The sequence below is a fragment of the Camelus bactrianus genome, chromosome 5 (assembly GCF_048773025.1).
Source record: "Camelus bactrianus isolate YW-2024 breed Bactrian camel chromosome 5, ASM4877302v1, whole genome shotgun sequence".
In the NCBI taxonomy this organism is placed as follows: Eukaryota; Metazoa; Chordata; class Mammalia; order Artiodactyla; family Camelidae; genus Camelus; species Camelus bactrianus.
In genome coordinates, this window is record NC_133543.1 from 73,074,406 (window position 1) to 73,088,489 (window position 14,084).

At 40.6% G+C, this 14,084-nt stretch overlaps 1 protein-coding gene across 6 annotated transcripts in view; it reads left to right on the forward strand.

Annotated features, from left to right (window-relative positions):
- PLEKHM3 (pleckstrin homology domain containing M3) overlaps window positions 1–14,084 on the forward strand; it is a 164,000-nt gene that overhangs the window by 52,138 nt on the left and 97,778 nt on the right. The window lies entirely within an intron of this gene.

Sequence of the window (14,084 nt, forward strand, 5' to 3'; positions counted from 1 at the left end):
ATCTCTAATCCTGTGGCTGATCCTTCTGGTGACCACTCCACATCCTAAAGGTATTTAGTAGCCCACCAGGACTCACCTCATTAGCATTAACTCAGTTGTGATCCAAGGAGCTTATGAATAATAAAGATACTTGTGTCACTCAGGAAATTCCAAGGGTTTTAGAAGCTCCCTGCCAGGATCCAGGAAGAAAGACCAGACAATTCTTTGTTACACAGCAGCACAGGATATTGAGTGGGCTGTTTCCACAGCAAAAATGGAACCTGGATGAAGGGAAGATGAGTGATGTATGTGGTTGCCCCTCAGAGAATGAGGAAGGCACAGCCTCCTCACCCTGTTCCCGCATTTCCAGTGAGCTGCTGGGGTGTGCCTTCCAGCATTGCCTGCATCCACCTGGGGAGGGGCGAGTTCTTCCTGGGTCTCTCTGGGAACAAGCAGCTTTGGAAATAGATAAGAAACTGGCTGACTGTGAACTGCCCAGCCTGGCTGCAGGTCTCCCAGAGCCCCAGCTCAGGGTTAGGGGATGATGGACACATCCAGTGACTTTGTGATCCACTCTCAAATCTTGGTTTCAAATAAAGTGTCTCCTTTTTAAATGGCTACATTATAAAGTGATTAACAGTGAATGTTATGTATTATCTTTAACTGAAAACAATTTAGTGTATGCTATATATACTTTTAGACAGGAGCTAGGATTCCTAAACCAAAGACATGTAGACTTGTATCAGTTTCTAAAAGACTGAAAATCACATTCTTTTTTATTTCCAGCTTTATTGAGGCATAATTCACAAGTAACGTTGTGTAAGTTTGAGATACAGTGTGATGATTTGATTTACATGTACATCATGAAATGATTGCCACATTAAGGTTAGTTAAGACATCTATCACCTCAGTTACCTCTTTATTTTTTTTTGACAGTGAGAACATTTAGGATCTACTCTTTTAACAACTGTCAAGTATACCATACAGTGTTGTTAACTTCAGTCACCATACTGTACAGTAGATTTCCAGAACTTATTCATCTTTTTTCTCCAGCTTTATTGAGATACATTTGATATATGACATTCTGTAACATTAAGATGTACAATGTGATGATTTGATATATGTGTATATTGTGATATGATTACACCACAGTAGGGTTAATTAACACATCCATCACCTCGCATAGTTTTTTTGTTATTGTTGCTGTTGTTTTTTGGTAGTGAGAACTTTTAGCATCTACTCTCTTAGCAACTTTCAAGTGTACAATACAGTTTTGTTAACTATAGTCATCATTCTAAACAGGTATGTACCAATATACCAAAGGTTGTGTCTTGCCCATATTTTTGTAAAGCAAGTAAATCACGCTGAACCAAAAGCTTCGCTAAAAGTCCCTTCCCTCGCAAATCACGAGTTCTGTACCTCTTAGTTTGAAAATCTTGGTCTCTTTCTCCATCTTTACCAGTAAAGATGTTCTCAACCCCCAGACTTTTTAGAGACCAGAGAAAACAATAGACACACATAATTTGGTGGCTGGGAAGCATCTAGACTCAGTAGGATAAGTAATAAATTAGGAGCACAAGAGCAAGGTCCTCTGTTTATAGCCCTGCCGCTGATTTATTATACATCCTCAAGCTAGCCTTTTCACAGTCTTGCAGGTCAGCATCTTCAACACTGTAACTTGAGGGAAGATTAAACTGTCTTGACTACGTACAATTCAAATGTTACGAAATGTCAGCTGAACCAAAAGTGCCAAATATTATATATCACTGCATGTTTTCCCCCAGCAAATATGGGAGAGGAGTTTCCCCACATGATCTCTTGGATGAAGAGAGGTCTTGTTGTGGCTTAAAAATGGTTGGGAGATCTTTAGGAAAATGATGTTTTGCATCCATTGTTAGGATGAGAAATTTTAACTGAGTAAGAGGTGCTCAATCATGTGGAGGGTTTCCTGGCTGCCCCTTGAGCCCAACCATCCTTTGTGATCCTCCTCTCAGTGATCTTCACCCACCAGCAGGCGTGTTCTGGTTGCCTGATTACCGTCCTCTTTTCTACCCAATCCCATGATGTGATGCTGCCTGTCAGAGCCATCATCCATACAGAGGCTTTACAGGGTTAATAGATCATACCTCTTCCTTCTGCTCCTAGGGGTCAGGAAGATGGAGATCAAAGTATGCATTGCTGAAAGGTCACAGAGAGTATCATCTAATGGCCCCTTAAATTTGAAAGACTTATTCACATGGTCACAACTGGAGTCCCTAGGGCCATGTCCTCTTGCTACAGCACACAGAAAAACTGCTCCCTGCAGGCCAAGCTGAGCATGCCAAGGTCCTTCTTCTGAACTCCTCAGTCCAATGTCTCATTTCTTTATCTGTGAGGAGGGCTGGATAAGCAGTGGGGAGAGAAGCTGGGAATATTACTCTAGGAAATTCCTTTTAAATGCAACATGACTACCAAGGAATAGGCATTTCCTACTTGTAGGTGGTCCCCCCCCGCCCCCGTCCATAAATGAAAGTTTTATTGGCACATAGCCACACTTACTCATTTGTGTATTGTCTAGGATTGCTTCTGAGTTGTAAGTGTTTTTTGTGTCTTGCCTACCACCTAAATATCCTGATAAAAGCAGCCTATCTTCTTTATGTACTAACCGTATAGTTAAAAGATTAGCCTTGGTGGTGATTGCAAACCTCTGTTTTTAGAGAGGCAGAAAAGCTTGGAAAGCAGGCCAAAGAAGGCGTAGGGAAGAGAATAAACAATGAAAGTAGACCAAGGCAGTTCCTAAATCTTCTAGAACATAAAGAATTTGGTCTGGGGTAAAAATGAAGGAATTCAGGCATGGACATAAAGGAAGCTGATGAAAGTGATCTTTTTCACTTTGAGGCTGTTCCTAGTACTACTCGGATCCACTCTCAAGACTTTAATTTTATCAAATTGTTGTCATTACTAAAATAGCTCAAGTAGAAATTACTGTAAGAGATGCTGTCGGGTTTTTTCTGAGGTTTTAGCAAAGAAGAGGAAAGGTTGTGTTTTAAAAATACTGTAAAGTTCAAAGAGATGAGAGTTTCCCAAAGTAAGGAAGGAGAAACAGGCATTAAGAATGGAGAGTGACGTGGAAGAGAAGTCAGAGGGGACCCTGGTGGGACAGTGTAGGTGACAAAAGCTGCTGACCAGATGAGACTGATACAGGCATAGCCTTCTATGTACACACTGGAAGGAAACGCAAGTTCCAGGACGAATAAGGAAAGACAGGTTGCTTTTCAAGTAAATCAGACAGATAATCTGAACTTCTAAGCCCATAAGAGGTTATTGACCTTTTGAAGCAATCATAATAGAGATGTCACTGGGGAATGACAAGAAGAGTTAATGGTGGTTTATATAATATAAAATACCAGGGAAAATCACTGTAGAAAGAATATAACTAAGGCACACGATGGATTCTCTGTGAGGAGAAAGGGTTCAGAGCAGAGCTGCAATTAGGGTGAGGGGAATGAAGCACTTGTTTTGGGCACAAAATTTAAGGGGATGCCAAAAAACCCCTCATTAACCAAGATAAATCTTATTGTAATGTAGTATTATTTAAAAATCAAAATGAATACCGAAAAGTCCATGATGAACAAAATACAAAATTTTTAATAGAGATGGGATCAGAATGGCTGATTTTTCTGTTTGCCTCGGGCTCTAATATGGTTCAGAGGAACATTCCAGTGAGATAGTTTATTTAAGAAGATGTCTTCCCCAAAAGCTTTCAGTGTGTGAGTTCCAAGTTAGCCAGCCCCACGTTCACCTTGTTACAAGGATGGTGAGATTGCCTTCCCTTCTCTGTCTAGGATTGCAGGGGTACCATGTGGGGGATCCCGGTACCTCCAAGTTTAGGACAGAACTGATGGGGGGTGAGGATGTAAACTGTGACAGAGGAGCATTATTCCACCACCAGAAGCCTTCGTGTCTAAAATAATCTGCTTAGTTTGGCCTTTCTGTTTCAGCAGCTGTTTTTAAAGTAAGAGTTATTGGTAGCAATCCTTCACCAGAAGGATTAATTGATGAAAAAAAGAGCCCCAGGCTTGGAGCAGATGTTTCTAGCAGGTAGTTTCGTAGATGGTGGTGCAGTGCGGACAGGGCCTCCCTTTGATGGCACCTCTTTCGTCTAAGCTAACCTAGCAGCATGAATCATTTTCTTCACATAAAGAAAGTAGAGCTGGTGAAAGGGCTCTCCCTTCTCCCTGTAATAGAGGCATATCCATTGCTTGCAGAGAAAGGTGATTAAGTAGGGTCAGTACGTGGATCTTTTATTTTGCCCTGTCGTCTTCGTGCTGTCACAGGGTTTCTCTACAGGGGCACTGTTGACATTTGGGGCCAGATAATTCTTTGTTGTGGGAGGCTGTCCTTTGCGTTGAGGGATGTTTAGCAACATCCCTGGCCTCTATCCTTTAGATGCCAGTAGTTACCCCCACTCACCCTTTTGTGAAAACCAAAAATGTCTCTAGATATTGCAGATGTCCCCTGTTGGGACAAACATCTCCCCTGGCTGAGAATCACTGTGCTATCAAGAAACAAGGGCAGCCAACTATGTCTCCCTTCCTCCTGCAGCTCTTCCTCACTTCTTTATAAAGTATTTCTACTGAAATACACGTTGATTATTTTGTACCACCTAATGGTTTATAATGAGAGCTCCGTATCTTAATGGGTAGATTTAAGTAATGGTAGGTTGTAGAAATAGAACCCTCACCAACCATCATTCAGTATAAGTATATCAGCTGCTTTTAGTCACAAGTAACAGAAAATCGAATTCAAGTTGATTTATACAATAAAGGGGGATTATTCTCAGCTGAGTTTTAGGTGTCACTTGATCAGCTAGTTCAAAATTTTTGAACTTTTTAAATATCTATTTAATGCTTCAAACAAACAGCTTTTTCTCCTCTAAACCATCTGCCCCTTCTGACTGGTAGGTTTCTCATGGGCATTTCTGACCGTCTCTGACCATCCCTGTGCCGTGCTTTCCCCGTGAGTCAGCTACCCGATTATTTGCATTTTATTTCCGCAGTATCACCTTCTTTTTCCCCCTTCCTGCTCCCAAGCCCACTGCCCACTGAAGCTCAGACTGGTGAAATAACTTATTACAGAGCCTAGTTCTCTCTCCTTCCAGTGTTTTCTTGCCAGTTAATCTTTGCAAAGCTCGTGTTGCTGTCTGCTTCTAACAGCTCTACTGTCCCTCTGTCTTACTCATTAATGCTAATCCTGTATTGATTAGGAAGGACTCCTCTCCTGAGCATTCAGCATTCTTATGTTCTAGCTTCAGGTTATCGTTCCAAGCTCTTTTCCCAAAACCCCTCCACTTACAGTGAGCTTCAGACAAGAATCGTCAGTGTTTTCCAAACAAGCTCCATTTTTCTGACTTGAGCCTTCCTTTTCCACAATCTTTTTTCTTCAAGGCCCAGCTCAAATGCCCCTATGTCTACACAGCCCTCCTCGATCTCCACAATTAGAGTGACTGCTGCTTCTTCCTTTCTCACCTCTTACTGTCTTCTGCTTCCCACCTCACAGATCTGTAATCTTGTCTCCCCTTCACCCTTCATATTCAGAGGAGATGCTAATGCTTGTGGGGTCCAATGGAGGCACTGATGAACTAAGTCACGTTCTTTCGTATAATTAACTCATATTTTTTGTGCTTGTTGTATTGTCATCCACAAGGAGACAATTTTGGAGATATCTTCCATGTGGAGATGGCTACGTGGAAATTCACCTATATAGTTCATTGATTTTGCTTATGAAGTGCCCTATCAGCCACTTCATTTAGGTCCTGCCTTTTTTACTAGAGGCACAGCCGTGGGTAGAATTACTGTATCATCTTCTGTCCCAATTTCTTCATCTGTAAAATAGGGATAATACTTGCCTCATCCAATGATAAGAGAATTAAAGGAATGTGTGTGTAAAGTGCTTATAATAAAGCCTGGCATCTAGTAGTTACGATGTATTTGTTCATCCATTTGCCTATTTATTTATTGTTTCCATTTTAAATTTCTTGCCATTTTCGTAAAAGTCTTTAGGAAAAGAGCAGGCAGGCATGGAAGTTAATGAGAAATTAAGAGGAAAGCAAGTATAAAAAATACTAAATTTAGACTGATTTAAATATACTAGATGCTGAATTTATAACATTTCATTATTCTATACTCCATAACTTTTCTTATCCTACACTACTATAAATGCTGATGTTGAAGCATCTTATCATAAGAAAGGTGAAAAGTAACTCAACAACTTAAAACATTTCTTTGGAAATGAAAATCTATGTCACAGATCATTATATTTGTAACTCAATGTAGCTATTTAGTAGATAGAAAAGCAGTCAGAATCTCTCTAACAGTGCACATATTTACTTACTTGCCTTAGCAAAAATCAAGATTTATTGCCTTTCAAGATAAATTTTGACTAAATATTGACTCTAAGCTCTCAATCATTGTTTCCCTGAAAGACCAATAAATCTTGAGACTTCTCAACTTGAGTTGGAACCTACTTTGTATTTATTAATTTATTTCATATGATTTATAATCTTAATAACAACATTCCATGAGATTAAACAAATAAACATTATAGAGTTTAGCAAGGGTAGAAAATCTTTAGCTTTTTTCTTTTCTTTCTCTCTTTTTTTTTTTTTTTTTGGCTGCAAAAAGCTTTATTGTTTCCGTTTGGTCCACAGTTCAGGGGAGGGCTCCAGGGTGGTTTAAAAAAAAAAACAACAAAAAACTGCCTAGTGGCTGCAGGGGGCAGAAATCCTGACACCAATCCCTCAAAGTCCACTGGGCTCTGGGGGCTTTTAGTCCTGCTGGAGGGTGAGCCTTCTAAACCGTCTCACCTGGCCCAGTCTGCGAGGTTAGTCACGTGCAGCCCATCTTCTTGATGGGTTTCACCTCCTCATCTAGGGAATGGCTCTCCAGGACGTCACAGAGTTGGAAGTCAGTGCGGGAAGAACCCAGGGTATGCAGATCCCGCAGGACCTGACACAGGGTCTTCTCCACCAGAGTCTCACTCCACGCATCCTGGGAGAGCCCTTGCATGTCCTGGAGGAGGGTGCAGCTGCCACGCTAATTTTGCACCTTCAGCTGACACTCAGTGCCCTGTGCTTCTCCTGAGCCAACTCACGGAAGGAGTGGTCCATATCCTCCAGAGCCACAGTGTCGCAGCAGAAATAGACGCCCAGAGAGAGGTGGGTGCAGGAGGCCCGCAGATGGTTGACCAGGCAGTTGTCGGCGGCCTCCGCCTTGCTGGAAAAATTCTGACAAATCTGGTCGGCAGTAAGGAGCTAGCCACAAAAAACGGTGTCAGCTGGTCCTGGAGGCAGAGGATGGCAAGGAAATGATCGTGGAGGTTGTGACTAGAAGAGGAGTAGGAGGGTGGTCAGAGGCAGGAAGAAGGGGTGTCCCGGGGCCTGTTCCATCTGAAATCACTGAAGCAAGAGACAGATCTGTGGGCCTCCCAGGCGTGCTACCTGTATTTTCAATCAGCAGAATTACCTGATGTGATTTTTTCACTTCATTTCTTTGTTAAATATAGTACCTCTAGCACTGTTACTACAACATACAAACCGAAACTGACTTACCAATGAAAAAATTTTAAATTAAAATGTAATTGGTTGAAGTATAATTTTTAAATTGAAGTATAATATTGTGTTCATTTCAGGTATACAGCAAAGTGATTCAGTTATACATATATATCTATATTCTTTTTTAAAAATTCTTTTCCATTGTAGGTTGTTACAAGATATTGAATATAGTTCCCTGTGCTATGCAGTAAATCCCTGTTATTTATCTGTTTTATATATGGGAATGTGTATCTGTTAATCCCAGACTCCTAATTTATCCCTCCCTGCCTTCCCCTTTGGTAACCATATATTTGTTATCTATATCTGTGAGTCTGTTTTTGTTTTGTAACCAATTTAAATATTCATTGCAAAAAAAAAAAACAAAACGTCACCTAACAGCTTGTAGAATACTTTAAATTTTAAACCATTTAGTATTCGGATTAGGCTTTTTAAAGATCGTTCTTTGGCTGCCTTAATCTTGCAAGTATAATGCAAGTAACACGTGATTATACTTCATAGATGACCTCTGTCTTGGACAGCTGATGTCTGTTAGTCTGTTTCCTCTGTCTGTCTCTCTAGATATAATGTGTACTGAATACTGAATACTCCCTGTATCCAGGCATGGTGCTCATACTTTACAAGCATAATATTTGCCATCTTGCTGTGTTGAAAGGAAAATTCTTTAGCTAGGTGCATCTGTTTCAAAAGGCGTTACTTACTTCTGTTATGTTCTTAAGGACATAGCTGTCCTAGCAACAGCTACAGTCCATTCTACAAGTGCCAGCTTAAATTATCCTAAATGTGTGTCAGCCACAGTAACAACAGTTTCCTTCCAAGTGTTACATTTTTGACGTGTGTCAGCCCTCCAACTGTGTAGCCCAACTTTTTGAGTCAAAGTTTTGGCCAACAATGAGTGACAGTTTCTCTTTACAGTCTCTCACTGCCATGAAAGCCACTTATAGACAAACATAATATGAAGCCCACCAGAAAAAAATGCTTTCCTAACGAACAGAAATGAATTTCAGTATAGCTTTGGAAACAACCAGTCAGTACATTTCAGGATTGTATTTGAGTATGTGTATTCCCTCCCAACCATGGAGTTTTCATCCCCTGTGAAGAGAATTCACTACTAGAGGACTTAAAACCTCATGGAGAAAATAATTTTGAAGTATTGCCATCTAAAGTGAGTCTGTATACCAAACAAAGGGGCTACCAGCCACGTGCCATACTATTCATATTAGCAATTAGAGATGGGACACAATTGCTTTTTCTTAATTTCCCCTTTTGTTCCTTTAGTTTCATTTGAGATGCTTGTGGATACTGTTTTCCTTATAACAGACAAAATGCATCCTCAGAGGCATTTGTTTTCATGTGCCTGATTCTCTAATCCAAATATTTCATGTCTTAATTGATTTATGACTAAGTAGGTGTCTCCTACTTTATGAGTCACCACCTGGTCCCAAAGACACAGAGTAACTCGAATGCTTGATAGGGAAAGTTTTAGATCACTTATTTCTAAGTAGGTGTTTCTCAGTATCCCGTACCCTTGCCCTCTTTCTATTCCCATGTAGTTACTACAGTTATGTAGAATTCTGCAGCCTTAGTTCCACCTGTGTTGGCTTGTGAACACACGTGTGCTCAGTCTCACCTGCCAGCTCTGTCCCCTTCTAGTGGACGATGCAAGCAAGTCTGGGGCCCAGGTTTGCTTTGCTTCAATTTCCCTTAGTGGATACCACAGCTATATTGCAAAAATTGCTTCTGCCCTGTGTCCAGCAATCCCTTGTTTAAACACCGTGCCCAGCTCTGTGCTAACCCTAGGCTCACTGAAGAGAATTTCCTGCTGTATGCCCAATGTGACAGCTTATTTTAAAAAGTACATATTCAACAACATTTGCTTAATGAGCCAGTGGTTATAGACTGTAAGCTAGGAAAGTTAAGTTCTTCATGACTTTTTCCCCCTAATTCTTGTAAAACAATAGATCATTGAACCCCCATTTCTGTTTTCCTCCATTTTGGAAAATCTGATCTCTAGAGCATCTGATTGGGCTCCAGGCCTTCAATTATCATTTACCCAGTGCTCACCATAGCACACTATCGCGCACCAGATCACCGAGTGGGAGGGAGGAGGCAGGGACTGGGTGTTCCCTAGCTACCCTCTCCTGTGGCCATTGCTCCTTACCCCTTGTGTGCACAGTAAAAGAGGGTATGCAACTTGCCAGTCTTATTTTTTCTCTTCACAGAGCAAATGAAAATCTCACTATCTCCTTTCCTCCCTTTTACAAAGGCACCTTCCCTTCTATTTGCCCCTGTTCCTTTCCTAGAGCATTTCTACCTTCTAAATAGAAAATACTGGATTTACCTCACCAGCTGCGGCGAAGGAGGTAGCGTGACTGGCCACACTTAGAAAGCATTGGGCAAGTTCTTTCCTTAGTGAGAGAGAATCACCTGGATCCAGCCACAGCCCTTGCTATTTTTCTCTTGTGCCCATGGATTTTCCACCTGCTGGCCCAGGGGAGGAGAGCTGCAGTCAGCAGCCAGGACATAGAGAGAAGGTGGTTGGCTTCTCCTCAAGCTTCAGTGGCACCTCATTGCAGCCAGTCGAGCCAACTAGGTACACTTATTAGAAGAAAGACTGCCTTTGTGGAGAATTCTGCCAACATTTCTGCTTCAGCCCCCCAGCAACAGATTCTTTTGGGTGTCTTTAGTGAGAGACTACTTGGGAAATGGACTGTACATGCGGCAAATAGGATTTTGTTTAAATGGTGACATTTGTTTCCTAAAGTGTATCAGAAGGGAAGCTAAGCTCTTCAGACCTTGTCTTCATTAAAGATTTGAAGTGGGGTGGGAAGCAATAAAAAAAAAAAAAAGGCCAGTGGGTTCCCTTGTGAGATAGTTTTTTGTTCCTGTGAATTGAACACACTCTGAAAAGTTTCAAAAAGAGACTGGGAAGAATGTATTTGCTTTGATCCAACATGTGGAGTGTTCCTTACTACAAATGCCTTTTAATTTAGAAACGTTGTTGAAAAGTCTGTTTGAAAGTACATGAAAATATAATATGTAAATAAGTTCTAATTAGTTATTTTAATTAATTATTTTTCGTCTCTCCTTCGTGGCTCTATTTTTCTCCTCATGATGTCAGTTGTGAGAGTCCAGTTTTGGCATCCTCCAAAAAAATGTGTTTTTCTAACCATCATTATTAAGAAAACACATTTCCCCCCTCCTGTTGAAAACCTCACAATGATAAAGTGAAATCCCAGACTGTGTATCTTTATGAGGAATTGTTTCAGACATTTTTTGTCCAAGATTTTCTAGTAGGATATTAAAGAAGGAAACCTTGCAGTTAATTGAAAGAACGTTTCCTTCTTCAAATAAATGATTTGTGTTGGTTTTTAGAAAATGAATCTACTAACAGGCCTCTAATAGTCTTTCCTGACCATCTTCTCTTCTTTAGATGTCAAATACATTGGATTTGGAGATTAAAAGTTTTAATTCTCTCTAAGTCGAATAAGGTGCTTCCCTGTGGGGACAGTGAATGCTCTGGAAAAATGGTAAAATGAACGCAGGTTGTTTCTACATAGTAAGTTTTTGAAAATTGACTAAGAACCTGAACAGTTGATTTTGGAAGCCTAGAAATTAAACTGTGTGACAAATTATGAACTTTTCACTGAGTTGTCTGCCCACCCTCTGCACTTGAGTAGAGTCCGAATTCTAGAGGGTGGAGGGACCTCTGCCATCACCTGGGAACCAGGGAGCAATCCTCTGCTTTCACTCACCACAGCCTCTGGTGGTGCGTGGGTGGGTGGGTGGGAAGAAACCCAGGTCCCTGGGCCCTACCCTAGATTTACAGAATCAAAATCTCTGGGGCCAGCTGTGCAAAGAGGGACTACATTTTTCACAAACATCTCCAGAAAATTCTGATGCTCACTGAATTTGGCAAACCACCGGCTTAGGCTAACTCCTTTCTTTTGCGGTGGGGAAAGCAGGCCTAAAGAGTTTGGTGGGCGGGGCTGGCTGTGTAGAGGCAAGAGCAGGCTTCCTGACTCCCGGCTTGTGTTTGTTGTCTACACACCATGTATCCAGAACACTCCTGAGCATGGGGATAGGTTGAAACCTTCTTCTGAGTCATTAAAGCTTGTCAACCTTTAAAACAAAAAAAGGAAAATAGTTTAGTGAGCAAAATCGAGTTTATTTGGGAATAATAGAAGAATTGCAATTTGGGACATGCAAACTGCAGTGAACCATAGGCAAGTATGGAGAACAAAGGAGAGCAGCAGTTGTATTACAGAGGGAAGGGGAAAGTCGGAAGGGGCAGTTTTGAAGGAAAGTTCATTGGAGGAGAGTGAGTGAGTGGGGTTGTGGTGGCTTCTCATTGGCTGGGCTGTTGCTGGGCCAGGAGAAAATCTTCCTTCTTCCTGCTGGGCTATGTAAAGTAAGCTGCTACAAGTGATGAATGTGCCTAAGAGCTCCCCCTTCAGGCCTTCCTGCCTCCATTTTGAATGAGGTTTTCCTTTATTCGTTTTCAGAGGGTGATTTCAGCATAAGGAGCAGGAGAGCATGGTTTTAAATAAGTTAGAAGGCAAAGACAACCCAAGGACTAGAGGTAGGAGTTAGTGTGCTACTGCTTCTGTCTCAACTGAAATAGGCATGAATCCCAGCCATGTCTCTCGGCCTTTCTCTCTTTCATAAGCCTGGAGACCTGTGTAAAGTGGTGAGGATGTTTAGCTTATTTGGTTGAACCTTCAGCATGTTAGGCTTTGGACCTGTGTGTCTGGTTAATATACACATTTGTAGGCTATATGCTTTCTTAAAATGTGCATTTGGTATTTTAATATTGCCTATGTATGTTGTATCTAGGAGGTTATAATAAAGTCATTAAAAATTATAGACTAATAAACCTAGTAGGACCTACTAAAGCATTTACAAATACTCAGCAGATGCTTACTGATGTTTATTATATCCAAAATTCAAACAACCCAAAAGCTAAAATATCTTAAATGTATTTTCGCAGTGTTTTATGGTGAGAGTTTCAACTGTAACGATCCTGAATTTCTACAAGATCACGCTCATCTTTCTAAATCATTTGGGAAGACTGAATTCTATTCATTGTCATTTCAGTGTTAATTTGACTGTCTACTAATTTTGGGGAACAGCAGTGTCATAGTGTCTAGAATGTGCCAAGTTCCATTCACCTCTGTTTCACAGTCCATATATGAACATGTTTAATGTCTAATTCTTAAAATGGGATATGAATGAAAGTAAGCTTTTTCAAGAGGCAGGTGACCAGGTCAGAAGGATCAGTTCCAGAATAGCCATGGGAAATTAAAATCTCTTTATATGCATGAGGGTTTTGTGTGCCAAATAATATTCAGTTTATCATCCCTTTAACATAAACATTTATTGATGTGTAAAGCTCTATGTTAAGTGCTGAGGATGAAAAAAAAATAGATCTAAAGAGTTTACTGTGGTTCTGGCCACACAAGGACATGAAAAAGCACCACAGTTTAAGGAGACGTGCACTACATGCCGAGTGAGCAGATAGCACCCTGCTGTTCACAGCCTGTTGAAGGGGACAGCACCTCCCAGGTCCAAGCGAAGCAGCAGGTGTGCTTGGTTCTTCCTTAACCTTTCACACACATCCCATTCCTTTGCTCGTCTGAAAAACAGGAGCTTGTTGTCATTCTGTTGCTACTCAACAGTAAAGAAATAGGTTTTCTAGGAAGGAGAGTATTCAGCTCTTGGAGCGTAATACCAATACATTTACTCCTCATCTTTCAACACCTCTCATAATTAAAAACAATAGGCTCTAATTCTCTTTCTGAAGGGTGTACCGTGAAATGGCTTGATTACTGATGCCATTTTGTTTGGCTGGTTATTTAAAAATTTTTGTTGAAGTATAGTCAGTTTACAATGTATCGATTTCTGGTATACAGCACAATACTTCAGTCATATAGGAACTTACATATATTCATTTTCATATTCTTTTTCACCATAAGTTAAGTTACTGCAAGACATTGAACATAGTTCCCTGTACTATACAGCATACACTTGTTGTTTGATGCCATTTTTTATGTGATGAGAAATTTCTATGAATTTTATGTACTTCTGTTTATGAAGTTCATGTGATAAGTATCTTCTTAGGTTGGCAATTTGTTAATTAAACATGTTTGAGCTCCTTCTAATGGAAATGGGGTGCAACACTGATCACTATATTATTATCACTATTATTATTGAGTAGTCTATTTTGTACCCGTATCATGAAATAGGCTTCATGTGAGATTTCCTTGGTCAGTATAGTTCTTGGCATCCAACCATGTACTGGGCCACAAGGAAGGATTTCTAAAATGAAAGCGGTAGGTGAGAAATGTCAGAAAAATGATGCTGTTTGTATTACCGTGATTACCTCTTCTAGATGCTTGTCCTTTAGGCTGATTGTGGCAGAATTTCTTTTCTCATCAGTAGAAGGTAGTTCCTCCTATCTAAAAGAGAGTAATGGCTTCTTTTTGGCAGGGCCACGATTATTCCCAGGTCCCCTGAC